The 25,586-nt window shown below is 43.4% G+C and overlaps 1 protein-coding gene across 3 annotated transcripts in view; it reads right to left on the bottom strand.

Annotated features, from left to right (window-relative positions):
• The window catches only part of LOC103691527 (uncharacterized), a 618,188-nt gene extending 593,128 nt beyond the window's left edge, over window positions 1-25,060 (bottom strand). For all 3 annotated transcript variants that reach the window (XR_015671560.1, XR_015671553.1, XR_015671550.1), the window contains exon 1: window positions 24,976-25,060. The gene's annotated coding sequence lies outside the window, so the exon portion shown is untranslated. The remainder of the gene's footprint in view (window positions 1-24,975) is intronic.
• Between the last annotated feature and the right edge of the window lie 526 nt (window positions 25,061-25,586).

The raw sequence follows: 25,586 nt of genomic DNA, 5'->3' as shown, positions 1-25,586 counted from the left end.
TTTTGGAGTCTGAGGTTCACAGGCCTAAAAGTGCTGCATAAAAGTGAGTTGTTAGATGGAACTCTCAAAAGTCCTAGGAACCTGAAAGATAATCAAAGATGTATAGCTCTCACAATCGCTAGTTGTCTCTGAACATAGAAGACTTTTGAAATATTACCTAGGAACTTGAAGCCCATGCCATGAGAGATAGTCCACATTTGGTGGATGGCCCAGAGATCTAGGAGAAAACCAAACATGACTGGCAAAATAGGAAGAAAGGAAGGTTAATAAAACGATTCCTAAGAATATCCTGCTATATTCATAGATCGCTGCCTTGCCCAATTGTAATCTGAGTCTTTATCCAGAGACTCATGGGACCAGTAGCAAAGACCCCCAACCAAACATTAGATGGAGCTGGGAGAACCCCAAGGAAGAAGGATAAAAGGGTTGTAGGAGCCAGAGGGGTCAAGGACGCCAGGAGAACATGGCCCATAGAATGAACTAAGCAGGGCTCATAGGGGCTCACAGAGGCTGACAACCACAGAGCCTGAATGGGTCAACACGAGGTCTGCTGCATATTTGTTATGGTTATGTAGCAGTGGTTTTGTGGAACTTCTAAAAGTAGAAGTGGGAGGTGCCTCTAACTCTTTTGCCTACTCTTGGGTCCCCTTTCTTCCTACTGGGATACCTCATCCAGCCTTGATATGAAGGTTTGTGTCCAGTCTTATTGTAACTTGTTAAGCTGTGTTCAGCTGATATCCCCAGGAGGCCTGCTCTTTTCTGAAGGTAAACAAAGGAGGAGTGGATCTGGGGCAGAAGGAAGATGGGGAGGGGGATGCAATGTACTGTATAGGAATAAATAGATTAGATAGATAAATAGATGATACAAATAGATGATAGGTATGTAGATAGATAGATAGATAGATAGATAGATAGATAGATAGATAGATAGATAGATAGATGATATATAGACAAACAGACAAAAGGAAGAAGAGTAGGAGGAGGAAGAGGAGGAGAAGGAGGAAGAAGAGGAGAAAGAAGAAGAGGAAGAGGAGAGGAGGAGGAGGAAGAGGAAGATGAGGGAGAGGAGGAGGAGGAGAGGGAGGAGGGGAAGTGAAGGAAGAGGAGGAGAAGAGGAGGAGGGGGAGGAATAGGATGAGGAGGAAGAGGAGGGGAGGGAGAAGAAGAAGAAGAGGAAGAAGAGGAGGAGGAAGGAGGTGGAGGAAGAGGAAGAGGAGGAAGGAGGAGGAGAGAGAGGAAGAAGAAGAGGAAAAAGAGGAGAAGGAAGGAGGAGGAGGAAGAGGAGAAGGTGGCAGCGGCGGCGGTGACGACAAAGATGATGACGACAATGACAACAACCAGGCCTCAAAGTGAGGTACCTGAGTCATTAGATCTTCCTGCAAATGTATCCAGATGTAATAATGAAGAAGGCTCAGAACCAGAATCTATGTGCCTCCTGCTTCCCACTCCTCTTAAAAGATTCTTACCTATGTGACATAGTTTTCTTTGCTGCCTGCTCCATTAGCACAGAAACCTTCTAGCGATGGTAGTGCTTGGATACAACCTGAATATTTTTGCATGCCTACTAAGAGGTAATTGTCATCCAAATGCAATTCAAAACTTATATTTGCCACTCAGGAAATTATATTCTTGAACCATTCTATATCCACCTCATATATGTATTATAGAGGTCTAGTAAGGTGACACAGTGGGTAAAGGCTCTCATTGTTGAGTCGGGCAACCTGAGCTCAACCTCCAGGACCCACATGATAGAGGAAGAGAACAACTCTGACAAGCTGTACTCTGACCTCTACACGTGTGTGTGTGCACAGAGTGGGGGGAGGAGGCAGGGAAGAAGGGAGATAGATAGATGATAGATAGATAGATAGATAGATAGATAGATAGATAGATAGATAGACAGACAGACAGACAGACAGACAGACAGACAGACAGGAGAATAAACATAACTGCCAATAAATGTTTTTGAAGAGGGTTGTCAATGTTTGCTATTATATGTTGCCTCCATAGCCATCCTGAATGTAAGCTAGGCTTTCTCATTTGAGAAACCAGCCTTGCAACCCTTGACACCATTTCTAGTTCCACACTTTCTGGTTGGGAGTCATCAGTGTGGTCCTCCCAGACATCTTCCTCATGCCTCTGCCCCCAATGGCCACTTTCCCAAAAGACGGAAAAATATAATATCCTTGACCCACTGACCTGCCTTTACAGCTCCTGTAGATCTAGCAGTCACACACAGATGGCCTTCTAAACTTACACTGGTTCATTTGCCTCACTAACCCAACTCCCTGATGGGACACTACCAAGAGGAGCATGAGCGAACGCTCACCTTGCCTCTCACTCACCCTCTCTCCTCCCTGGCTTCTGTGGGTGTGTCTGTCTCAGCACATTCCTCAAGTGTGCCCTGCTCCACCCCTAGGGCTGATAAATAATGAAGCATTCATTTCTCCTTAGTACTCTCCCTCACCACTGAAGGGGTTCCCTCGTCTTAAGGATCTTGAAGTGAAGAATGATTAGCACTTTTCTCAAAGAAGTACTGAAAAACAAAATAAATATTGCTGACTTTAACACACTTTTTGCTTATTTGTCTTGGTCTTTTTTGTTATTTTTTGGGTTTGGTTTTTGAAGCAGAATCTCACTACACAGAGATCAGGGTGGGCTCAAACTCATAGAAATCTGCAACTTCTCATGGACAATAGGCAAGTTTGACCTCTTCTTCCACTACTGAGCACAATATTTAAAGGGCTACTTACTAGGGGAAAACTCTCCTTTGGAAGTCACATCCTGGCATCCCTGGCATCAACAGCTTCAGAGCATGGGGGCTCAGCTACACACAGGCAAAGAGCGAAGGACCTTCAGAGTAGTGAAACTGATGTATGAACTGGAACGTTAGATAGTTCTTATTATGGTTTTTAAATTCTTTTATGTATTTACTTTACGTGTGTTTTGCCTGCATTTGTGTTCATGTATTATGTGTGTGCAGTGCTCATAAAGGCCAGAAGAGGACATCAGGCACCCTAAATCTGGAGTTACAAATGGTTGTGAGATACCAAGTGGGTGCTAGAAATTGAACCTGGGTCCTCTGGAAGGGCAGCCAGTGCTCTTAACTGTTGAACCATCTCTCCAGCCCATATTTTATTGTACATTTGTAAAAGTCCCATAGGATGCAGAATGCCTACAGTGAACTTGGACATGAACTATACCCCTTGTGGGTGGCCAGGCTGTACTCTTGATGCTTCAGGTAAGATGAGCAATGGAACCCGTGATTTGAAGCTTAAGAAAAGTGGTTCTGAAAATAAGACCAAAGAAATGTTGGACATTTTTATCTTAAGGAAAGAGTCTGCGCTTAAAACTAGTAAATCAACTACAAAAGTGCTACCTATTTAATAAATAAATTCACATAGATACAAACACAAATGATTAAATTAAACCTTGAATCTAGAGTCTCTGGGAAGTAAATCCCTGTAAATAAAAATTGATGACAGAGAATTTATAAATTTAAGCCCATTATCACACAATAAAAGGAAGCCACAGGCCAATATTTTGATAAACATAGACATAAAACTGCTCAATAAAGTCCCAGCAGCCAAGGCCAGCGGCAGATAAAGCGAGCAGTAACCGTGCTTACAGAGGGTCTAGGCTCGGTTTGCAGCATCCACATGTTAGCTCATGAGTGTTTGTAACCCTACTTCAAGGAATCTAACCCCTTCTGCCCACACTGGCACCAGCCATGCACAGAGTGCACAAGCATGCATGAAACCAGATAACTCATACATGCATTTTTTTTAAAGCTTATTCACTCTTAGGGCAATAGACATGTCAGTTTTATTTCTTGCACACCATCAATGCATAATGGCAGCTAGGTTTTGAAGAGATTTTATAATTCAGCTACAGCCCTCCTTTACTGTTCATAGACTAGGCCCCAGGTCCTGTGTGAAAACCAAAGTTCAAGGATGCTCGGGTCACTTTTTATGAATGGGCATGTTTCTCTGTGATTATCACACATCCTCTCATATGCTTTAAGCAATCTCTAGACGTTACAATTGCTAATGCTCTATCAAATAAATAATAAGTTGTTCATCGTGATCAAATGGTATTCATCCCAGAAACACAAAGATGGTTCAGCATACACAAACTGATGCACTGTGATTAGATCAACCGAAAGAACCACACGCTCGTCTTAATTGATACAGAAAGAAAGCTATAGAATTCAATTCTGCATAATAATAAAATTATGTAGAGCAAATTGTGCATACAAGGGACGAATTTCAACCCAATAAAAGTCATTTATACTAAGCTAAAAGTTAAAATTGGGTCAAATGAGAAAAGGTGCAAGATTTCTCTTCGAAAGTTGGAAATAACACAAGGTGCCTAAACGCCTATGTTTATCCGAAATGCTGTCAGAAGTCCAAGCCAGAGAAATTAAGCAAGAAATAAAGATTTCCAAATTGAAAGGAAAGTCTAGTTGTCACTATTCTGTGATCTTCCAAATTGAAAGCTCTTAAAAACTCTGCCAAAATTATTAGAACTAATAAATGAATTCGGTAAGAGCGTAAGATAGAAAGGCGGCTTGCAAAAGCAAATGACCGTGGTATGTACCGGTAGAAAATTCCCTGAAATAGAAATCAAGGAGGCAATCCCATTTACAATAGCTAACAACCAAGAAATTAAATGCCTGGCAGTGAATTCGACTAACAGTGTAAGGATCTCTAAAACGGATACTAAAAAGTCTCGGTGAAAAGAAATTGGGAAAGAAAGATGTGAAAAAGCATCTCAGGCTCTTGAGTCGGGAAAATCAGTACTGTTTAAAACCATCCACACACTCCAAGCGGTTGACAGGTTTAATGGATATCTTACCAGAATGCTACTGGAAATTCTACAACAACTCTAAAATGTATATGAAACCACAAAGAGCCCAATAAGCGAAAGCCATTTTGGTTAACAGCAAAGAGTAAAGGCACCGTGTGTTCTGTGGGGATTTGAATGAGAGTGGCCCCATTGGCTCCTGTATCTGAATGTTTGGTTCCCAACTGAGAGACTGTTTAGGAAGTACTAGGAGGCATGGCTTGTTCTAGAAGGGCTATGCAGGAATGTTCCTGACTTCCATCTGGAGGTTTGCCCTCAGGGGTGGGCTCTGAAGTTTTATAAGACTATGCCTTTGCCAGAGTCTCCTCTCTCCCTCCCTCCCCCCACCTCACTCTGCCCTCTTCTGTGGGTCAGATGAGAACGCTCAGCTACTGCTCCATGGCCTGCCTGTCTCCTGCCTGCTGCTATGTTCCCTTCCATGATGACCATGGCACACAGTATGCCCACTCTAGCATTGCCATTTCCCTAAGGAGACACTCATGCTCACTGCAATAAGACCTTCAGCTGTCACACAGGAGTGCCACCAACTAATAAAGAAACTTTGACTACTATTCAGCCGTAAACAGAACACAGTCCTATCATTTACAGCAGGATAGGTGGGGGATGGAGATTGTTGTATTAAATGAGTCAACCCATTTGATGAGTCAATGACGTGTGACAGCGAATGATCTCACCCCATGAATTCTGGAAGCTGAGTTCAGGGAAGCTGAGGGTAGAGGAGGGGAAGAAGCAGGGAAAGGCTGAATAATGGATAGCAATTGCACTCAGAGTGGGGTGCCACCAGAAGTGGGGTATAGTCAGAAGGTGTGGGTGCCACCATCCAGATGGGCTACTGCAGACAGCAGCCTCTTACCAGCATCTCAGAGTCAGCAGAGAGGACTTGAGAAGGTCTCACCATAGGAAATGATAAATATTGGAGAAGAAAAGTATGTTGGATTGGTCTAAACCAAACATGGTATATTAATATGCACAATCTTTATGTTTTCATGTATCTGATTAAAATAGTCAAGCCCAGACTATAGGGATGTGGGCAGCTACTCGAATTGGTCCTTTTAGTTCTGAGGTATTACTTAGAACAACATTTTTCAGTATTAACTTTCAATCTACCTAAGTCTCCAAATACAGACAAGATTTTCATCCAGTCGTCAAGTGGAGCATGTTACAGTGCTGGGGGAAGGAGACTCCAGAGTGAGACAGGTATACCAGAACCTTCCTTCCAGCCCTTCCATATGGCTTAATTCAGACAAATATCAAAGAAAAACCTCTGTATCTAAGCAACCAAAGTGAAAACTCTAAAACATACAAGCTTTTATAATAAAAATCAAAACCATCACTGAGAACAAAAAAAGATAAGGGGGAAAAAATCTAACTATTGAAAGTCCCATGTTGGCTTAGCTAATATCAAGATACAGTAATAAAATAAAGTAATTCATGAGAGACTATCAAAAGCACATTCTGAGCCAGTGTGTCCATCATGGCACACCCCTCTGCCACCTCCCTCTTACATGCCCACACCCCTCTACATGGCCAGGAGCATTGGTAACCTCAAAGCAGCCATTCTGGAATGTCTGCACCCAGCCAGAAAGATAGATTCCCCAAGAATATGTAGATGAAGCCCATTCCCCTCTCCCTTCTTCATCTATTTCCCTTACCCTTTCCCCCAAGACCACATGCAGTTAGGGCAGAATTGCATAGAGCTAGTTGGAGAAGGTGCCTGGATACTCAAGGAAGAGTCCCATGATCCTCTCTGCCCACTCCTTCTATGAAGCAAGGTCCAGGGTCAACAGACCCAGATGTGATGATCGTTTGAAAGCAGGAACATGAAGATGGTGAGAGTCAGGCTTGAAGGATAGTCCTGTGGTACAGCCAGAATCAAACACAGCAGCATAGCCAAACAGCTCTGGGCCAGTTTCTGTTAGTCAGGGCTGGCCTGTAAGCTGCTCACACCCAGTCCAAAGAGGTACCACTTGGAAAGGTGACGAACCTTTGATAACTTTCTGATTGTTGGAAGGATGATATTGGTACAATGTTTTATTTTCCCTTTACTTTCATTGGATAGTTTCTTTATTTTCATTTCAAATATTTTCCCCTTTCCCGGTTTCCCTCCAGGAAACCCCCTCCTCCACCCCACCTTGTTTCTATGAGGGTGCTCCCCACTCACCCACCCAATCCCTTCTGCCTTCCTGTCCTGGCATTCCCTTACATTAGTGCATTGAGCCTTCACAGGACCAAGGGCCTCTCCTTCCACTGATGCCCAAAGAGGCCACCCTCTGCTGGAGCCATGAGTCACTCCATGTGTACTCTTTGGTTGGTGGTTTAGTCCCTGGGAGCTCTTTGGTGTCTGGTTGGTTGATATTGTTGTTCTTCTTATGGGGTTGCGAACCCCTTCAGCTCCTTAGTCCTTTCTCTAACTCCTCCACTGGGGACCCCGTTCTCAGTTCAATGGTTAGCTGCAAGCATCCACCTCTTTATGTGCCAGGCTCTGGCAGAGCCTCTCAGGAGACAGTTATATCAGACTCCTGTCAGCATGCACTTCTTGGCATCCCCAGTAGTGACTGGGTTTGGTGACTGCATGTGGGATGGATATCATGTGTGGCAGTCTCTGGATGGCCTTTCCTTCAGTCACTGCTCCACACTTTATCTCCATATTTCCTCCTATGAGTATTTGAGTATTTTGTTTCCCCTTCTAAGGAGGACTGAAGCATCAACACTTTGGTTTTCCTTTTTCTTAAGCTTCATGTGGTCTATAAATTGTATCTTGGGTAAACCGAGCTTTTGGGCTAATACCCACTTATCAGTGAATGCATACCATCTGTGTTCTTTTATGATTGGGTTACCTCCTCAGGATGATATTTTCTAGTTCTAGCCATTTGCCTAAGAATTTCATGAAACCATTGTTTTTAATAGCTGAGTAATATTCCATTGTGTAGATGTACCACATTTTCTGTATCCATTCCTCTGTTGAAGGACATCTGGGTTCTTTCCAGCTTTTGGCTATTATAAATAAGGCTGCTATAAACATAGTGGAGCCTGTGTCTTTGTTATATGTTAGAGCATCTCTTGGGTATATGCCCAGGTAGTACTGTGTCCAATTTTTTGAGGAACCACCAGACTGATTTCCAGAGTGGCTGTACCAGCTTGCAATCCCACCAACAATGAAGGAGTGTTCCTCTTTCTCCAGCATCTGTTGTCACCTGAGTTTTTGATCTTAGCCATTCTGAATTCTGTGAGGTGGAATCTCAGGGTTGTTTTGATTTGCATTTCCCTGATGACTAAGGATGTTGAACATTTCTTTAGGTGTTTCTCAGCCATTCGGCATTCCTCAGCTGTGAATTCTTTGTTTAGCTCTGAACCCCATTTTTAATAGGATACATTCTTATTTGGCTCTTGGAGTCTAACTTCTTGAGTTCTGTGTCTATATTGGATATTAGCCCTCTATCAGATGTAAAGATCTTTCCCCAATCTATTGGTTGCCCTTTTGTCCTAGTGACAGTGAGCTTTGCCTTACAGAAGTTTTACAGTTGTGTGAGGTCCCACTGTTGCAAGAGAACCAACACCCAAAACAATCCTCAGCTGAGAATTCGTTTAGCTCTGAACCCCATGTCTTAATAGGGTTATTTGATTCTCTGGAGTCTAACTTTTTGAGTTCTTTTTATATATTGGATATTAGCCCTCTATCAGATGCAGGATTGGTAAAGATCTTTTCTCAATCAGATGGTTAAAGTTTTGTCCTATTGATAGTGTCCTTTGCCTTACAGAAGCTTTGCAGTTTTGAGGACCCATTTGTCTATTGTTGATCATAGAGCATAAGCCAGGTACAATGGTTTTTAAATTTGAGGAAATACTGTGTGCTGGAATCACATCCAACCCACGCCCACAAGGATGGTGCTGTTGGCAATGGGATGGTGAGCCAAAGAGCAGATCTATATACGTCAGGAGAACATAGACCAAACCTGAGAAACGCCAGAATAATCTCAGGTTTTGTTGCGAAGTCGTAAGCATCCTTAAAATAACAGTACCATGCATGCCCCAGTGTGTCTCTGGAAAGAGTTCAGCCTTTTGGGCAGGTGAAATGATTTGGGGGTAACACACCTGGTGTTCAGTCCTGCTAACCTGAGTTCAACCCCAAGAACCCACTGTTGCAAGAGAACCAACACCCAAAACAATCAAACATTTTTTAAAAGACTCCAATGTTCTAAGTTCATTAAAAACTCCCCACACTGTTCCAAGAGTTTTCATATTAATAGGCTCCTTAAAAAGGATAGCAACTAAAACAAAGCAGAAGTCGGAGATGTGGCTCAGTTTGACGAGTGTTTACCTACCGTGCACAGGGCTATAGGTTCAATCCCAGTAACACAAAATCTCTTTTCTATAAACCCAGGGGTGGAGGCAGGAGGACGAGTAGGTCAAAGTCATTCTCAGGTATGGGAGTTCAAGGCCAGCCTGGAACACACAAGTGTCCTTTGTTTCCTTTCTATGATGAATTATTTTTATTAGCATAGATTAATTGTACAAAATTATTGGATTTATTATGCATTATATGACAAGACTTTTCCTGGGGAGATGCAACACATGTGTACCCACCCTAGATACTAGGGAGCCCACAGTAAAGTACTAAACACACCACAGTCCAACTTGGTGTACCTGTGATTTTTGGTTGGGATTTCTCACAGGAGTATGGGGAAGGGGTTGCTTTCAGTAGCAAAGATGACACAAAAGACAGCTGCATTACTAAATCCCATCCCAGCACAAGTGACAGCTCACAAAGCTGGGAACCTGGAGCACACTGGACAGGCCGAAGGCAGCTCAACAGGTTGGAGAGTGTTCTCTCCCCGCAGCTCCGCTGGTCTGAGTCTGTTCAAAGTGCTCCACTGGTTTCTGTTTGGTCTAGGCAGCTAGTATGTTATTGTATAAGCTTTAGAGAAAAGGGTCTAGGATATCTGCTCAGTTTCAGCGACTTCCGGGAGCTATTTTGAGTTGTTTACCTTCTTGCTTAAGGAACTTCCATGCAGGGTAGAATGTTTCGATCTTGGAGGAAGGGGTATGCAACATTATAACATTTTATGCATATCTATAATGTACTTAAATACATTTTTAAAAACATTATGATCAGCAGGGCAGTAATAGTGGACACCCTAATCCCACTCCTCAGGTGGCAGAAGCAAGCAAATCTCTGAGTTCAGGGCCAGCCTGATCTACAGAATAGGTTTCAGGGCCATACAGAGAAACCCTGTCTCAAATACCAACAACAACAAAAAATTATCCATGGATACAGAAGAGGGTGTCATATCCCTTGAAGTTGGAGTTAAACTGGTCTAACATGGATGCTGGGAACTGAACTTGGGTCCTCCAGAATAGTGGCAAGCCTCTTAACTGCTGTGCCATCTCTCCAGAACTATATCACATTAGAAGCTCCTTTTCATTAAGACCTCTGCCTTAAACAGTGTAAAGTACCCATAGCCTCACCAGGATGATAGTTTAGCAATAGGAATGCTGATTTCTCCTCTATCTGCCACCAAACTGAGCTGTGGCCACTGTCAGGACAAGGTCCTATTGCGCCACACATTACTAACCGGGGCAAAGGTCAGAGCTCTAAATTTGGTGCAATTTCAGATGGAGATCTTCACACCATCATTAAGTCGAACCTCCCCCAGGCAAGACATAACTTGGGGTGACCCAAACATGCTCACAAATAGCTGGTTCTTCTCCAGATAAGTTCTGACTCAGGGCTCCATTTCAAATGAGATGACAGCTTCAAGGGAACAATATTCTTCCTTGTGAGAGAAATTCTAAATAAGGGTCAGATGCATTTGGAACAGGACTGGAAGAAACTCTGGAAAGTGGTGCGGCTTTCTTTCTTGCTGGGGAGAATTCTGTGTGGTTTTCCCTTGAAGAGATTTCTACACCGACATTTTTTTACCATTTATGCACATAGGCACTCAAAGTGTAGCATTTCCAATGTCAATAATGAGCTCTTAGAACTGGGTAATAACGTCTGTTCTTTGATTTTTATGAACAATAAGATGCTATAAAAAAAAAAAAAGATAGCCAGGCCAGGCTGTTCTTCCCTGATATTTCACCATATTCTCATACACAAGTACGCCCAGCTCTGAGGACCTCCGCCAGAGGGCCACCGTGGTCTGCACTAGCATTTAGGTGTGTGTAAGAGATAAAGGTGAATGTTAGTTTTGCAAGTAGGAAAACTAAGGCACAGAAGCACAGTGGGGAGGGGGGCAAAGGCTTTCTGCAAAGGAGAAGGAATTTCTAACCTATCAATACTCAAGTAATCTGAAGCCACTCCAGAGTTCTTCACAACTGTTCTTCACTCTTAATAATCATATGGTTTCCCCGACAAAAGGCAACACCACACTATCTGGTTCATCTTAGAGAGGGTTCCTTTTTTTTTTTTTTTCTGTTTACTTGAGAATTTTTAATAATTCTCTATTGCTGGCATACCCTTGACAGGTGACTTTTAAAAGCCACTTTATAAATAGACACTGGTATCAGGTGCTTGCTTTATGGGTAAAAATTAAAAAGAAAGAAGGGTGCATTTTTACACATCTGTGTTTGTTTTCATGCTCAGTGAGTAATCACCCATCCATAACCACCTCTGATGTTGTGACCACAGACTAGTGAGTATTATTGGATGAGAAGAAATAAATCTTAATAATTCTAAGCTGGAATTCTTTTGTATTAGTTAGCATATTGATTTTAGATTTTGAGGAAATGAAGCATCAAAGCAGAACTGTGTCCTCCCGAGGTTGTGGACTGGCCGTCTACAACAGCACTTTCTAACTGACATGCAGGCTACACAGAACTTATCACTCTGTGTGTGTGAAAACACTCCTTAGGAAGGGCTAACTGAGAATACCCAAGTTATAGAGACCTGGGTAGGAGACATTTTCATCTCCTGTATGTTGACAGGAGTATGTTTTGCACTTCTGAAAAGTTTATCTTTTCAAGATAAACACAAACAAAAACTTATTTTTATATTCCCATGCCCTCCAGTCTTTCCATAAAAACCTAAAGCTTGAAGAAGTACACTGAGAAATTTAAAAGCACAGTTCTGGAGAGACTTAGGAGCACTGCAAGCCCACACATCTGCCTACATTCTTGGTCCACCCTCTGCTAATACCCCCTGTTGTTTTGTTCTTCTATGACATAGCCTTGCCTTTTAGATTAAAAAAAAAATAGTTAAATTCACAGAAAAGTCAAGTTTCACTGGAAAATTCAGGTACTTTTGCAATTCTGCAATTTCTGTATCCCTGCAGGAATAACCCAACTGAGGCAGGGGGATGTCTGCCCCTTCCCCAAGTTGACATAATGATGCCCATGTTGGTGGTGTGGTGGTGACTGCCATTTTCCCATCAGATGATCCTGTCATGAACTCCAAGCTTTACAGAATGAAAAAAAGTTGTCAGTGGAGCCTGTCAGCTAGTCTGTGCCTGGACTCTTTCACAACTGACACTTGACAGTTTAATAGTTTTTGAGACAGCCCAGACATATTACAAGCTACCTTTGCATGGTCGTCAGAGCTAAGCACTTCCTCATGCCTCATGGGGCAGAAACTCTCAGTCCCATGTGTGTCCCAGTGTGCTGCTCTGTAGAAGCACACTTGGTTTTCTCCTCTGTCGTTGGTCTCCTGACACAAAGCAAGAGCATCAGGCCCTTGGGCAGCCATCATCCCTGCAAACCTACTCCCAACCACCAGCTCAGTGGTTCTCAACCTGTGCGATCGCCCCTTTGGCAAACCTCTATCTCCAACATCGATTATGTTACAATTCCTAACAGCAAAATTACAGTTATGAAGTAGCAGCAAAAATAATTTTATGGTTGGGGGTAACCACCACATGAGAAACTGTATTAAAGGGTCGCAGCATTAAGAGGGTTGAGAACCACTGCCCTTGCTTGTCCTCAGCACTTCAATGTCTGTTAAAACCAGTTAACTCCGTGTGTTTCCCGCCATGATTCTTCAGGCATTTGAATTTCTGACCTCTCCTGATAAACCACTTTCTGTTTTACCTCATTAACATGTACACTGGCTAGATTTATGTCAATTTAATACCATCTAGAATAGTTTTTGGAAAAGGGAAAACCAATTGGGAAAATCATCCCACCGAATTGTCCTATGGGTATCCCTGTGGTACACTTTCTTGGTTGATAATTGATGTGGAAGTACCCAGTGCATTGTGAGTAGCATCAGGCAGGTGGTCCTGGTGCTATAAGGAAGCAGGCCGAGCAAGCCATGGAGAGGAATCCAGCAATCAGCACCCCTCTGTGGCCTCTGAATCAGCTCCTGCCTCCAGGTTTCTGCCCTGAGTTCCTGCCCTGATGTGTCAGATGAATATAAACCTTTTCCTCCACAAGTTGCTTTTAAGTGATGGTATTTTATCACAGCAATAGACAAGAAACACCAAGGCAGCATGTATTGTACAGCCACTCAATTTGTGTGTGGAGAACAAGACAGGGTCTCACTGTGTAGTCCTTTCTGGCATGGAATACACTATGTATGCCCGACTAGTCTGGAACTTACAGAGAACTGCTTGCTTCTGCCTAAGTTCTGTGATTAAAGGCATGGACTCAGAGATGCTAAGTTATAAATGAATATGGAAAGTTGAGTGCCTGGCCCCAGCGCATGTCAGTGGGAGCAGCAGGAACGGAAGTACTCGTGGTGATGATTCAGGGTGATTAGAGCTGAGCCCCTGTCATGGATTAAAGAAGGTCTGTCCAATAACATTCCAATAGTGTGAGCCCATATTTAATTTTAATTCTATAATAGTCCTATTGAGGGGGTTTTAACGTAAACTTAATCTGACAATATGATCTAGATAAAGTAATATAATCAAATTAGTCCCTTTACCACATAATCAATATTAAAAACCACTAATGAGATATTTATAATCTGCACTAAGCCTTTAAACCAGTTTCTAATTCATGGTGACAGAATGCTTCAACCTGGCTGCCCATAGTTCAAATGTTCAAGGTCCATATGGCAACAGGACTAGTGGAAACAGGAAGATAAGAGATCTCAAAGGTCCTATAAGTCCCAGAGGCAATAGATGTTAAATAAAGATTAAAGGCTAAAGATCATTAGAAGTAAATAAATAAAACATGTGTACTCGTGGAGTTGGACTGGCTAGAAAGCCATGGGCACCCCTTGATGGGGCCTGGCCTGCTCTGATTTGGGAAGCTAAGCAGGGCTAGGCTTGGCTGATATCTGGATGAGGGAAATCACAAATAGAAGGATGAAGAAAAATAGAGTGGAATACACGTTTCTAGGACAGGAAAAGGGAAAGCTTAAAGCAGCGTTTGAACAAACTGATGGAGGACACTGGAAGAGTCTCTCCTCTGGGCAGCAGGGAGCCAGTGAAAATTTCAATCGAGAAAGTGTTTTATCAGATCTCTGTTTAAGATGGATAGTTTACAAGGCTATAACTCAAATGAAATTAGCCAGGTCTGAACTCATGTAAATAGAGTTAGAACACAAAGACACAGTCTGGAGAAAGCTGATGTCAGTTCTGTACAAAGAATACTTTTGTGAATTGTCAGTATTGCCCAAAGCACCGTGTGCTTGCTGGGCGGTTGAAAATCTGACTATGGGAATGTAGACACAGATGCCAGATAACTACTGTCAGGAATCAGGCAGGGTAGCGGGAGCTCTTTTGTCCTCTGCAACGCGCAGATAGCACCCGTGCCCGGTTCCTTTTGAGCAAGCTGTAAGGTCTCTGCTTCCACTCCCATTCAACAGCATATTGGAATGCAAGGGAGAGAGACAGGGCTATTATTACCAAGATAACCTTGAGCCTGTTCTAATTTATTTTTTTAAAAGAAAATAAATCACTCTCAACCTCTGTTGCTTTATTATTAGGGGGTTGTTAGAAGAACACTTTATTCCCTTAGTAGCTAGTATAAGAATCCGTTCTGGTGAGAGAATTGCCTTTGCTGGAGAATGCTTTAGCAGGCTAGCTTGGGGTAGGTGAATGTTTGGGGCAGGAGTGTCATGGGAGGCCAAGGATTCAGGGGACAGGATAGAACCACAAGGCAGGCAGGAGGATGTGCACAAGTCCTCGATGACAAAGCTAACATTCTGGTTTCACATAAGGGAATTCTGCAGCCATGTTGACATCAGAGAAAAGACCATGCAGAGAAGCCACAGGGAGCCCTGCAGAGACTCAAGTCAGGCAACACAGGCCCCTTAGCAGCACGGGATACTGTGTTGCTCCCAATAGAATTCACAGAAGCTGGGGCACACAGAGACATGACCCTAACTAAGGCAGTCACAAAAGGCAGCCATACTGGTCATCCTATCGGTGACATCTCATCGCTGTGACAAATATTTGACAAAATACAGCTTAAAGAAGGCCATGGCTTAAGAATGTTGCAATAGGAAGGCATGGTAACCATTTGTATCTCAGCTCTGGAAGCAGAAAGGCAGATGAATGTTGCTGCTGGCTTATTTCTCCTTTTTATGCAAGCCAGGACCTAAGGTCACGGAATGGTGCAGTCTATATTCAAAGTAGATCTTGGCCTCAGTGAAACCTCTCCCGGGGCTTCCCCACACAGACCCAGGCATATTGCCTGGATGACTCTACATCCAGTGCAGTTGGCTCTGAAGAGGTCCCATCACCATGTTGAATTGCCTACCTTGACAGGTCCTATCCAGCCTAGACCTGGGTGTCAGAATAAGTGTTTTACGTGATCATGGCTTGAACATTCTGAACCTTGTGGGTTCTGTCACCAGATGCTCTCTAAGTGAAAGGTGCTGAGATGCTGAATGGTCAGGTCCTTGGGACTGTAGAAAATAATGCCATACTCCCGTGGAGGCTTTCAGTAGATAGGAAATGGATGACACCTTGCCATACTTAAGCAATCGTAAGTCATGTGATTGTTGTTGTTGTTTTTGTTGTTGTTGTTTGCGTGCATATGTGGGTATGCATGGAGGTCAGAGGTCAAAGCTGGCTGCCATCCCTCAGGTAAGGTCCACCTTTTTTGAGACAGAGTCTCTCAATGGCTTTGAGCTCACGGATTTGGCTAGGCTGGCTGGCCAGTCAGCAAGTCTGTGGGATTCTGTTTCTGCCTCCCTGGTGATGGGATTACAAGGACATATTATCACAGGCCCAACTTTTTCACAAATACGGCTTCTGGGGATAAACTCAGTTCATGCTTGCAAGGCTAGCCTAGCCCTTCACTGAGATCTCTCTCTCTCTCTCTCTCTCTCTCTCTCTCTCTCTCTCTCTCTCAGATAATTAGCAGGTTTTTTTGTTAAGAGTATTAAAGTAAATGCTCATTGTGAAACCTAGAGATGTGGATGAATAGTGAGCGCTGGTCATTCTGTGCTGTGTGTTTGCTGTCAGTCACAGAGAATCTTCCACGGGCAAGTTCAGGTTGCCTGATCTAAAGCACACTGAGGGCTTCTTCCCACAGCCCGGCCCTGAAAACCAACTGCCACATGCACCTGTCTGTAAGCTGTCTTTCATTCTGTGCCATAGTTTCCAAACAGCCCTGGGGATGTATCTGGTGAACACCTCATTACCTCCATTACCATTGCAATGTACCATTTAGAGGCTCTCACCTGTAGGCCAGATAAACAGAGATGGGACTGAGCTATGCCATCTCAGGCTTCGACTACCACATAGCTATGGGATCAGTTCAGGAAAGTGCCCACATGTTACTTGCCCTGACATGCCCTTGGTTCTATTTCTATTAAGAGACCATGGGAACTCATATAAAAAAAAACATTTAGTTGGGGGCTGGCTTACAGGTTCAGAGGTTTATTCCATTCTCATCATGACAGGAAGCATGGCAGCATACAAGCAGACATGGTGCTGGAGAAGGAGTTGAGAGTTCTACTGGATCCACAGGCATCAAAAGCAACCTCGTCCCGCACTAGTAAGAGCTGGAGCACATGGGACCTCCAAGCCCACCCCACAGTGATTGATGTACTTCCTCCAACAAAGCCACACCTACTCCAACAAGGTCATGCCTCCTAATAATGGCGCTCCCTGGGCCAAGCATTCAAACACAGGAGTCTACAGGAGGTCATTTCAATCCAAACCCCCACAGGGCAGTTTTGGGAAAAGTTAGCAGATGGTAGCTGTAAAGCGCTTACCCAAGGAAGGTGCTCCATAAATAATATCCCCCTGTCTTTCTCTTTTCCTCCCTCCTTTCTTTTCTCTTTTCTCTTTCCTCTCTTCCCTCTTGCCTATCCCTGAACACTGCAAATAGCTGTGGGCACACACATGAGCAAACCTCAGACTAGAGATGGCCAGCCACACCAGAGAGCTTGTGGTTACCTGGAGGCAGCCTGTCACATTTAGAAAACACTGATCTGAATGGCCTATTCCCACTCATCCTCACAGGTTCAGCATATTGTAACAAATATTCAACATAAAATACCCTGCCACACCTGGCCACAGGAGAGAGATGATCTACAAGGAAGTGGGGGAAGCAATAAGAAAGGTATTTGAGGAAGGTGGGGGGATATGGAGAGGATTTCAGGAGAGTTTGAAGAAGGGATAAGGAAGGGGAGGCATTAGAGAAATGGAGAGAAAGAAGGCAAATGAAAGTTATGTTTGTACAGTCCAGGTCAGCCCTGGTGTTAAAACCTATCATTGACCTTGATCATCTTTCCCAAGCCCCTGGGTCAAGAGAGATTCCACAGCAAACCAACTCCAGAATATCTCTGCCTGACCCTGTCTGTTGGGAAGAACTCAATTCTCCCGACCCTCTCCGGAAAGCCTTTTTGGCCCTCTTCACTGACAACAAAGGGACACCCCATTCTGTGTTCCTCTGGCAACCCCAACTTGCCATATTTACCCTGCATTGCCATCACTCACTCACTGGAGTAACTCCCCCTCACATTTCGAACTTTTGGGTTAATTAATAATCAGGAATGAAGTCGAAATTCCATCAAATTGCAGACCACAGAGTGTGAAGCGGTGCCCCATTCGTCTCTGCAGCCCGTCTCCAGCTGAGGCTGTTTACTAGTCACCACCTGATGGGTCATGCGGTCAGTTAATATCAAATACAGCTAGCACTCAGCACAGATCTGAGGTCTCAGCATCAGGAGGCAGAGGCCAGAGCAAGGCAAGCTCAAGGTCAAGCCCAGCTACACAGTATATTCCACACCAGCGTAGGCTGCACAGTCTGAACTTGTCTCAATAAAACCAAAAAGGAGATGGGAAGAGAAGTAAAATGGGGGAGAGGAGTGGAGAAGGAGTATAGAAGGGGGAGAAAGAGTTGGGAAGGGAGAAAGAGTTGGGAAGGGAGAAGAGGGAAGGGGAAGAGGAAGAACAAGAGGAAGGGTGGCAGGGAGAGAGGGTGCGTGGAGAGAGGATGGGTGGAGGGAAGGAGGTAGCTTCTATCGGCACATGGCTCAAAGCTTGGAGGTGCCTCTCTCCATTGACAGACTTTCAAACCACCTGGATCCCAGCTCCATCTCCCCCAGGGAACCCTTGCAGGTGCAAAGTCCTTCAAGTAGTAAAAAGGGCAACTGAAGCCTGACTCAGTACAGCGCGAGGCTGTAAGAGGCAGGTAAGCACAGATCAACATATCTGAGCAGGCAAGAATCCATCAAGAAGATGAACCCTGGGCACACCCCTTTGCTCCTCGGACTCCAGAGACAGCCATGTAAATCTCTGAGTTTGAAGCAATCCCGGTCTACATAGCAAGTTCCAGGCTATTAACGAATACAAAAGGATTCAAATCCCACCCACCTACACACACACCCTACACAGAGAGAGAAAATGATGGTGCCTATGGACACAAAGTCATGGGTGTTGGGCTAAAAAGATCACTCAGAGAATGAAGATGCCAGCTACTAAGCCTGAGGCCCTGAGTTAGATTCTCCAGAACCCACAGGCTGAAAAGAGACAACTGCTTCTTGCCAATTGTCCTCTGATTGTACATATCATGTATAGTATATGTGCATACATATAAACATAGATAGATTAGATAGACGATACATGCATACATACACAGAAACATACATACATACATACATACATACATACATAGAAAGATAGACACATACATAGAAAGAAGAAAGAAAAAGAGAAAGAGAAGGAAAAAAGAAAGACATACATACATAGAACGATGGATACATACATGCATATATATATAGAAAGATAGATAGACAGACAGATACATACATGCATAGAGAGGAAGGAAGGAAAAAAGGAAGGAAGAAATGGGGAAGATAGATAGATAGATAGACAGACAGATAGGTGCCTTTTTAAAAAGTCATTAATGTACAAAGTTCTGTCTGCCCTGCTTATTGGGTAATTTTTTAACTGCTAAAAACATGAAATTTGCAATGTTGACCTTTTAAAATATACTTATTTTACTGTGTGTGTGATTGTGCACACATATGCAGGTGCCCATGGGGTCCAGAAGAGGGGGATCAGTCCCTAGATCTGGAGGTGCTGGTGGTTGTGACCTGCCTGGCACAGGTGCTGGAAGCTGGAAGCTGGCCCTCCGCAGAGCAGTGCGTGCTCTTAGCTGTCCAATCATCTCTCCAGCCCCAGTGATGGTATTTTTAGGTGTTCAAGTGGTGTCAATAATTGCATTCCTATTACAACATGGCCTTCAACACTAACTTCCTCAATTTTTTTTCATCTTCTCCGAGAAGAATTCTGCCCTCATCAAACAGAGGACCTCTGGTTTCCTGGGCAGCCCCTGGCAGCCATTATTCCCCCATCCCTGTGGACAGCATATTTGCTTTCCTTAAAACTTCATAAAATTTTGTTGCTGTTTTCAGACAGGGTCTCAAGTGTAGCCCTGCCTGGGCTGGAACTTGTTCTGCAGCAGAGGCTGGTTTTGAACTTGGGGCGCTCTTTGTGCCTCTGCCTTCTGAATGCTGGATTTACAGGCATATGCCACATTTAGCTTGTGCCTCGTGCGGTTATTACACCATAAGCATTTGCTCCTTTGTCCAGCTTACAACACTTAATACCCCTTCATGGTTCATGCAGACTGGAATATGTTCACATCCGCTTCCTATCTAGGGCCGAGTAACATGTTATCGATTCATTTGGGATGCTGTCTATAACGCTGCTGTGAACACCAGCACACACACGCCATGAAGCCTGTGACCTCCCATAAAGCCTTTCGGTTAGTTACATGTCTACAGATGAAACCGCTGGGTCACACGGTAACTCGCTGACTTTCGGGAATCGCCAGCTTCCCACAGGGGCTGCGACGTTCCACATTCTGACTAGCCCTGCGAGAGCGTGCTGACATCTCTAAATAAGGGGCAAGATCGGAGGCCACCTAAGCATCCGACAGAAACTGCTTCTGTGACTTGTGGAGCATCCTCAGTGAAATCCAAAAACACAGAACAGTGAGTTCTTTTAATGTATTTACCAATTCTTATGAAGAAGAACAGTTTCATTTATTCCTTGAGAAAACAAGGTGCTGAGGAGTAGACATGTGAGGCCGCCGTTTACACAAAGGAGAAGAAAATATTTTTTATATAGGGTTTGGGGAGTAAAATGGCTGCCCCTTGAGCAGGAGGGCCTGAGTGGAGATCTCAGCACCCGCATGAGCGCCAGATGTGCTTGTGTATACCTGTAACCCCATCTTGGTTGGATTCTTGAAGCTCATTGGCCAGTCAGACTAGCAGAACCTATGAGCTCCAGATTCAGTGAGAGACTCTGTCTCAAAATCAAGATGAAGAGTGATTGAGGAAGACAAATGATGTTGACCTCTGGCCTCAAGGCATACATGTGTGCAAGAAGACTAAAAGTACATACACCATGCACAACACACATCACCCAAGGATAAGATGTATTAACACATATAAATGTACTTGGAAACTAGGAAACAGCCCTGAATCATCACAGGGTTAATTAAGGCAATTAATTAATTTACCCTAGTCAGTATTTCTTTAATGGCCCCCAGCACTTTGAAGGATAAAGAGTTTTATAATTTGAAGAGTATAATCTACTTGGCAATTAAACTTAAAATGAAATAGAATACACTGGACTTCTGAGCATTGTACAGGTGAGCCTTCACCGTGAGTCTGACTACAGGGTGGTCACCTTCAGGGATGTAGAAAGTCTTTCCCCTCTGTATGTCAGAAACCTCCTGAAAAGGTATTTTCTCTTTTACTTATCCACATAAATTCCCTTTCTTCCTGTTTTCCAAAGCAAACACCAGGGGCCTCTCTTTCCTTCCCCACAGTGAGGCATAGCCTCATGAACTCCAAACCCTAACTCCGAGCCTCCCGCCATAACTGTCTCCCCAAAGCCATGATATGAGCTAAAATACATCCATCAAACACACAGAAAATAATCACTTCTCCTAATACCATAAAGACACAGCATGGGAACAGAAGCCAGAGAACATGACCTCCCAATCCTAACAGGTCTGCGGGCTGTGAGTATATGTGGCCCTGCCCCTGTAGCACTCAGACTAGGAAGTGAGACTAATACTTTATTCATTATCTTTGGACAAACACAGAAAAGCACAGTAGCTCATCTGCATAGAAAAGTCCACAGTGACGCCAAGGAACAATTGCCAAATGCTTGCCTTTGCATTCCCTACCTAGATCCATTCTGCAGACACCAATATTAAACGATCAACTCCCACAGTTCTACTGAGTCCTGAGGGAAACCCTAACTTCTGCTCCCTGGCACTGCAGGTCCTGAATGGCTTGTGGTTTTGATCAGTCTGAGCTGCTTGCTTGAGAATCCACAGTTGACCATCATGATTCCAGAGGAGGCAAAATATTATCAGTCTTTTTAAGCACCATCTGGGTAAAAACATTGCTTAGGGACATACACACTGGTGAGTCACGGACTGTAGAGGTTATTTTGAGCTTTTCTGCCCACTATAGCCCAGCCACATCTGGTCCCTTGTCAAGATAGTAACTCATTAGAAGGACACTCAGCACTGGCTTCCAAACCCATCGCCCAAGCCCAAGCCTCCAGCTCCTCCCTGAGAGCTCGCAGAAGCAGGGAGAAAGCAGCGGCACGGACCGCCAATGTGGAGATCATGTGTTCTCAGCACCCAAAGCAAGGTCCTAGATATTTATCTGTTTAGCGAATTTAATCCATAGGAAATGTTAATGCCGTTCTTAAAATCTACAGATTTAAATTTTTTTTTTGATGCGACACTCCGAGTATTCAAGATGAAGGAAAATGGTGACGCTGAGGGAAAAGGAGATAACGGAATGGTTTTTGAAGCAAGAAAAGTACAATAAGGATCTGCCCTGCTTGCCTGTGCGCCAGGGTCCCCGCTGATCTACTCAGCCGCAGTTCAGCTGAACTTGCCCTGTGCAGTCAGCGCAGTTCCTGACAGCAGAAAACGACGCGCCCCGTTCTCCCCATCATCTCCCTACTCCTCATACGCTGGACATCCCTGCAGTCTGAGGACTTTCTGTATGCCTAATAAAATCACTTCGGGTCACCACACCAAGGAGCCAACGGCAGTGTGCTCTGTGCTGGGATTCAGCCCACTTCTCCTGTTCTCCATCCCGTAATTTAAAAACCTGAGTCGTTCGTCCGTCATGTAATCAAACCTTGTTTGTAAATACAAATATAATTCAAATCATAATTTTAAATTGGTCGTTAAAATTAAATGTAGAATGGACAACAGCTGTCGTTTATAATTAATTTGACTCCCCTACAGCCATTTCAGTCCAGTGTTTGGCAGTTTATTGCCAAATGTTCAAAATTCAACCCCACGAATTACAATATCCCTTTTAAAAGAAGCCAAATATTATAATAAGAGGTGGTTTTTATTCTTTTTTAGGAAAATAATGATAAAATAAAAGTGGTGTTAATACCACACATTGATAAGGAACTGAAAGCATGTTCGTGTCCATGGTGCTTCCGGTGGGCTTTCCTCTATTATTAGAATATTCCCTCGGAGCATCGCACTGAATCCGTGGGACTCACTGTCTTAACCCAGATGTCTGATGAGAAAAGTTTCTAGGCATTTTGAAGTAATCAATATGCAACTTTTTCTTTTAAGCATAAATGTTATAGATCACCGGTGTGCCTTAGAGAAAACAATAAATAAAGCCAAAGTGACCAGAGCCTCGGTTTGATTTCAGATTTGCTGAAAATAACATATTCCAAGTCATCTCTTCTTTTGTGTTAACCAAATGCAAAACTGTGAAAGGCGAGAGCGGAGCAGGAAAAAGCATGTGCTGAGCAGAGCAGTCGTCTTAAATTTGCATAAGCAAATCACCTTTCCTTGGAGGCAGAGAACTTCAGAAATACCTCAACAGTCTCTCCGTCCTCTCACCAGAGCATGAATACACTCCTTCTAAAGAACAGACACGGCCGGTTGCATGCTAAATAACTTACGATAGAAATATATATCAAAGACACGTGCACATTTGAGGGGGAAAAGAAGGAAGCGTTCAAGTATGAAACCCCAGCAATTGTCAGTGGAGTTTGAAGGTCAGTGTCATCATTTTAAAGGAGCTAGCTGTTGATGCTCTTTACTTCTTGGTTTGTTTGGTTTGATTCGCTTGCTATTACTATTTATTTCTGGCCGGGGAATTAGAACCTGATTACTATAGTATCTCTCACCCAGGGAAAAATACCTTTTATATAAAACAACCTTCTGCCCAGAGACACCAGCATGCTTAATTCCCACAAAAACAACTGATGTGCTTATATTATATAGGCAATGAGATATAAGTTACATTTCACACAGGCATACGAGACAGATACATATTACACATTTACATCTCTCCCTGAGCTTGATCCCAGGTAGACAGATCCACTCCAAACACACAAAGCCTCAATGGCCATCGTAGACCACACTCAGAAAAGGCAAATTGTTACAAGGACTGCTACCCTCATGAAATGTCTTTGTAAACCAGCCTGTCACATTTCTAAGTTATAGATCATCAAAATGTATTCCTTTCATTTAAAAATTCATAATTTCTAATGTGGCTTGATGCTTTCTTCATAGAGTCTGATAATTTAGTATTGTCAAGCAAAGACATTTCCTTCTATCCTACAGAAGGCTAAGTTTGAACCCTGGCTTAAACAGTCCTCGTTAAACACTGCGTTGAACACACTCTTTATACTAATCAGAGGGAAGGCAAATAGCACAGTAAGATTCATTGAGAGTTTGCCTCCCTTCAGCGGAGCCTGTTACTTGAGAAATCTGCTTATTAAAAGAGGGGAAACCTTACAAGGTGGAAAAAATTTAAGCTCTATTCCTAACATTCAATTATTGCCCCAACCAGTTTTTTGAGTAGTACAAACTATTAATTTACAAATATGGAGCCTTTCTCAGTGGCACGCTTCCAAAAGGCACCAGGTGTCTGATTGTATTCAAAAATCACAACCCAGGGAACACTTAGTACAGTCAATACACAAAGGAAAAGCCAACTGAATTCCGATGTTGTTTCAAACCCATCTGCAATCAAGTATTTTCACAACCGAACATAAATTTCACCTACAAACGGGAAAGGTTCTACGTGCATATAAGACACGCAACAGGCAACAGCCCTCAGAGGGATCGCACTCCTCTCCGTGATGTCAAGACCTGGAATGGAAAGGCAAAGTTACGGAGTCGAGATCTCGGCTCCTATTATTTTCCAGTTTTTCTGTGTAAGCAGCAGACCCTAAGAGGATCAGCCGCATTTCATGCCATCAGCGTTTTCTGAGTGCCATGTTTAAGTACTTCTCTGAAGATGCGTGAGTGTGCATGGAGATGAAAGGCTTATGAATATCAATAAATCCAAGAGTCCAACTGCAAACCTTATCATTTTCAAAAATGCATTCTGCTAGGAACAGCTAAAGGATACTGGAATTTGGCTTTCTGGGTTCATACACTTAAGGTACAAATACCGAAATATGCATTAAAGACTTTAGCATGCGGTAGGCTAAAGAAGAGGAGAATCAATAAGTAGCCCCAATTCCAAATAACAGAAAGGTCACTCCACGCCGCAGCCTAACTGGACGGCTTCAACCCTCAAAACAAAAGTCGTCACTATCAACCTTGGTCTCTGACTAGGAAGCGAGCTCTGAAACTCAGGCTGGCGTACAACAAGCAAGCCTAAACTTTCAAGACTGAGGTCTGGCTGCCCTTGAGGGTTCACCTTTATCTCCCCTGAAAAATGCCAATATAAAAATTCTAAAATACCTTCATAAGCCCCAAGGAAAGCCTGTGGACAGAGAGATGATGTGATAGACTCCTTCCTTCCTCTCCTCAGCCGCTTCTCCTCTGTGCGGCTGAGAGCAAATGCATGGAGAGTCAGCCGCATATTTAATTAGAAGCAAGCTGCCTCGCTATCAGTGTGGGGATCTACCTCTCCAATCTCTTGTGAGTCAATCTTTCCCATCTCTGATTTTCTTTTATATTTATGCTAGAATATTTAATTGTAGACAAAAGGTTACTCTGGCTGTATTCACTGCACAGAGGCACAATAATCTGCTTTAAAAGGCTTGACATTTCAGGCTTTTCAAAAAGGCTGAAAAAATTATATCCCTGCTTTTGTTAATCAATGAAGTAGAACTCTCCTGAACAAAAGAATTAAATTGCTTGGTTGGTTTAATAAAACCAACAGAAATAGCTGCTTCCTCTGGGCTTTATTGTGTAGGCATGGCACACGCACCCAGCACTGTAATTCCATATGATTCAGGGCAAAACTCTAATTTCTGCACACAGTTGGATTTTTAAATCCTATTCAGACCCTATCCATTCTGGCTGGCTCTCTAAGGCCAGATTTATCATTAAACTTGACTCTTTTTCTG

Source organism: Rattus norvegicus, chromosome 2 (genome assembly GCF_021556685.1).
Source record: "Rattus norvegicus strain SHRSP/BbbUtx chromosome 2, alternate assembly SHRSP_T2T, whole genome shotgun sequence".
In the NCBI taxonomy this organism is placed as follows: Eukaryota; Metazoa; Chordata; class Mammalia; order Rodentia; family Muridae; genus Rattus; species Rattus norvegicus.
Note: the sequence above shows the minus strand (reverse complement) of the source record. Positions and strands in the feature narration are given on the sequence as shown.